A 4,838-nucleotide genomic window follows, 5' to 3' on the forward strand; every position below is an offset into this window, starting at 1 on the left:
ATTGAAAAATGGATATAGTTAACTTATTAAACATACAAATTACATAGCTGCCATTTGTGTACATTTTGATAGTGTGTTATTACTGTATTTTCTTAAAGTGCTAATTCTGCAGTGAAGCATAGGCTTTTTTCAAGGATTTAAATACTAAAAAATCAAATAAACGTGGTTTCTTTCCTATTTAGACTCAAACTCACTTTAATGAGAAATTTTACTTAAGTGGTACATGTTATTTTTATTAGTTTAAAATCTTTTTCTTTTGTGATTAAAAAAAGTAAAATTTACAATGCTAAAATCTAAGAAATGAAAGTATCTTCTTTTAAAATGATACTCTTTTAATGTAACTGTCTCCCCATCTTTTAAAATCATATGATATGACAAATATTTCTTCAAAGCTTATTAGGAGATGTCATCATGATATCTATGGGCATAAGTAAGCTTTATTCTACAACATCGCTACTAAAGCAGCTCAGGTTATTACTATGTATTGTGTTTATGGTATCATATAGCTTTTGATAAGCACAGATTCTAGATCTGATCATAAAAAAATTGATAATGACTTTAATGACACTGCAAACTGTAGTTGGAAAGTAAAATATATAAAAATGGCATATTTGTTAACTTTTATCTATAAAATAAATAAACTTGCTAATGTGAATATATCTTGGAACAAAAAATATCCCCTTGAAAATTACTTTGTGTACTTTGTATTGATGATAATAAAGGAAGTTTAAAACTTATGCCTAAAAAAAAAACATGCCTGAGCTTTATTTTCCTTGATTCTAACTTATTAATAAGCAGAGAGTAACCAGATTTTTGTTAGAATTGGGAACTGGCTTAAAGACAGAAAGCAAGGTTTTCAAGGTTTTGTACAGGAGTCTGTCTTGTTTTTCAGAAATGTTGTAGAAGATAGTACATTTGAAATCTCCAAGACTGTAAAGTTTTAGTGGGCAAAGGAATGGTAAGCTAGTGAGGATAAACTATAGAAGGATTTTGTGAGGCTGTGAGTGGGCAAAACCAAAATAGGGTGAATGAACTTACTGGTGCACAGGGCAAAGTATATTTCACGGAAAATAATCCAAACTATACTTTTTAATATACTGGTGTTACCACTTGAGGAAAAAAGTTAACTCTTTTGAAAACTCTCAGCATGATTTCTTGCAGTGGTCAACATAATGCAAAAAGTTAAATAACAAGATAGAAGACGCTTCTATACTATCACTAGTTCTGTTTACCACAACAAAAGGAAGATTTAAGATGGCCCAAAGAAAATCAGTTAAAGTAATAAAATATTAGGAATAGTGTCCCATATAAACTAAGAAAAGATAAAAGTTTTTAATTTGTTTAGGGACATGCCTAGAGGCAAAAAGTCCTTAAAATCTTGAATGGCATCTATAGAGAGCAAACAGAATTTAATTACTAAATTGCTAGACCAAAAGCCTGTTCTTTGAATCCTGGAACATGTATATAGTTAGGACAAAAGAAAATAAAATGTTACCTAGGGGACTGAAACTGAACATGCTGTGCCTACCAACCACACAAACTGTCCAATAAAGTTGAAAGGTTGGAAGGAGTTTTATTTAAGAGGAAAAACTAGGAAGATAGGCACCAAACCATAATATACAAGGAGGATTGCCAACCATCTCAAAGCAGTGAGTAGGAAAAAGGAAGTCATCTGTGAGAAATCATAACCCCCAGGCTTGTGTCACAACAAAGTATAGAATATATACATAAGTACTATCTGTGATACAGGAACTCCAAACTGAATAAGTAAAACTGTTCTAGGACCAGTGAGACTTCCTCAGGGCTCTGACAGAAACAAATACAAAACCTCTCTGGGACACTTCTATGACCCAGGGCGCACAAAAATCCCACAGAAAAAGCAGCCTTACTGAGGATGAATTCATGGTGAAAACATAAATCATATGAGGAAACAAACACTGTAGCAGAGTTGGTAGATACAATCAGAATTAGCAATTAGCACCCTAATTCTAAGAACTAAAAATGTGATAAAATACTCTAAAATGCTATAAAGTTAGAATGTTTAAAATGATTAATAGATTTTTTTAAAGGAAGCAAAATAATACAAATAGTACAGTATGAAAGAACAGACAAGTTTGAAAGAATATCTAGAAATGGTAGAGTGCTTGAAATTAAAAACATGACAGGGCTTCCCTGGTGGCGCAGTGGTTGAGAGTCCGCCTGCCGGTGCAGGGGACGCGGGTTCGTGCCCCGGTCCGGGAGGATCCCACGTGCCGCGGAGCGGCTGGGCCCGTGAGCCACGGCTGCTGAGCCTGCGCGTCCGGAGCCTGTGCTCCGCAAAGGGAGAGGCCACAGCAGTGAGAGGCCCACCTACCACAAAAAAAAAAAAAAAAAAAAAAATGACAAAAAGAGGCTAAGAGTCACAGAAGTTAGAATAAAGAGACCCTACACATTCTAATAGGAGATCTATAAGAAACTGAAAAGAAGGGGTGAGAGGCAGTTATCAAAGGACAATGTCTGAGACTTCTCCAGAACCTAAAAAATCCATCCATCCTCAGGTTAACAAAAAATTCCCAGTAAATTTTAAAAAATTGTAATGCTATAAATTTTATTGAAGATGTTGGGATAGTACTTTATATTTGTGCTGTATTACACAAACATATTTCTAAAGCACTGACATACATACTAGAAATAACCCTTGAAGTGAGGTAGATAATAATTGGGGAGGTTAAATGATTTGCCCCAAATCACAAAAGTTAATGGCAAATCTTGGACACTCCCTATATCTAAAGTTCTTTTTACTAATACTATACAACTAGTATATTTAGGATAATAAAACCGTAGAGCTCACAGTTGGCCTTGTAGAATGCAGAATCCACCATCTTCATTTTACGGAAGAAGGAACTACACCCCAGAGATTTCTGTGGCTTGCCCAGAGAGGCACAGGTAGTTGTTGCTTATTCCATCGTTGGAATCGGGTCAGCATCTGGTTCTTGCAGTAGTCCTCTTTTCAGGAAACAGGGTCAGGTAAAGGTTGGGTATACCTGCTCTGGAATCAAATCCCTACTCAGCTCTTATTGGCTGTATAACTTTGGGAAATCATTTTTTTTTTCATTTTTATTGGAGCACAGTTGCTTTACAGTGTTGTGTTAGTTTCTGCTGTACAGCAAAGTGAATCAGCTATATGTATATTTTTTAAAATCCACATTAGACACATCCTAATGAAACTACAAAATATCAAAGAAATAAAACTCTTGACTTGCAAAGGAACACTATTTAGACTCATCAATAATAATGGATGCCAAAAGATATGGGACAGTTACTGTCAATCAAGACTTGTATTGTCAACCAAATTATTATTCAAAAGTTAAGGTAAAGAAAAATTTTTTAGACAGAAACAAAAAATTCACCATTCGGAGACTTTTACTGAAAACCCAGAAGGAAAGAGGTATGCAAAAAGCAATGAAATAAACAAATTGGTAAACATATTGGTAAACCAAGATAAACACTGGCTGTAAAAGACTTTTTGGTAGGAGAAGTAATGTAACTTGGTGAATTGGGGAATAATTTAGTCTCTTTCTCAGTTTTCTTGTGAGCCTACACACATTTTGGTCTCTTCTTACAGTTTTTCAGGGGCAGGCCCCAGTGTAAAACTAGGTATATTACTATAACTAGGCAGGTAAGTCTGCTTAATTCTGGAGTGCAATAATTATAAGCCCATAGACACATTTCTGTAATATCAGTAAAGCTGATTTTTAAAAAATTTCCGTTGCCCACTCTTCTAGCTCAACTGTTCAAAAATTCAGGTAGAGATTCAGCTAAAATGGTATCTAGAAGGAAATTTGTGGCTGCAAATATATATGTATTAGAAAACAAGAAAGACAAAATTAATGAGCTGGGTGTTAGAAAAAGAACAAAGTAAACAAAGAAATATAGAAGGAGATAATAAAGAGCAGATGAAATAGAAAACAAAGACATAATAAAAAGGCAAGAAACCCAGAAGCACTTTAAGAAACCACTAGTGACAGGAGCCAAGAAAAGAGATTCAAATAATATTAAGAATGAGAATACTGCACATATAGAAAAGATTTTTTAAATAAATGAAAAATCAGCTTTGTGCTAACAAATGTGAAGGCTTACATGAAATGGTCACTTTTCAATAAAAATATAAATCAATATTGATACAAGAAATAATAGAAAACAAAGACTATATCCCCTAAAGAAACTTAACCCATGGTCATAATCTACTTGTAAGCTCCAGGCCAAGATGGTTTTCAGCTTTGTCTTACCAAAACTTGCCAGAGAAAAGAAAAAGGGGAAACCTCCTCAACTTCTTCTGTGAAGCTAGTATAATCTTGATATTAGCAAGAAGAGTAAAGAAAGGAAAATTAAACCTTATAGATACAAACATTCTAAATAAAAGAATCACAAGCTAAATCCAATATATCTAAAAGCAGAACCATCGTGGGTGGCCTAACAGGTTTATCGGAGGAATACAGGGATATTAGAAAATATTAGTATTACCGCATTAACTGATTTAGGGAGAAAAAAAGATCGTTTCAGTTGATGATGAATAATAGCGTTTGTTCAGTTTCAGTACCCACTTAGGAGAAAAAACTCTTAGCAAGGAAAAGAGGATAATTTTAGCTTTTTCATATCAACACAGAAGTATTTTCTTTAACGTTAAGCACAAGACAAGGATGCTCACCACTATAGCTTATATTCACCACTGTACTGAAGAGCTTAGGCAACATTAATTAAGAAAAAACAAGAAGTAGGATTAAAAATGAAGAAAAAAATTTGGTTATTTTCCAGCCCATATGGTTCTATATACAGAAAATCCAAGAAACTACAAATAC

Source organism: Kogia breviceps, chromosome 6 (assembly GCF_026419965.1).
Source record: "Kogia breviceps isolate mKogBre1 chromosome 6, mKogBre1 haplotype 1, whole genome shotgun sequence".
NCBI lineage: Eukaryota > Metazoa > Chordata > Mammalia > Artiodactyla > Physeteridae > Kogia > Kogia breviceps.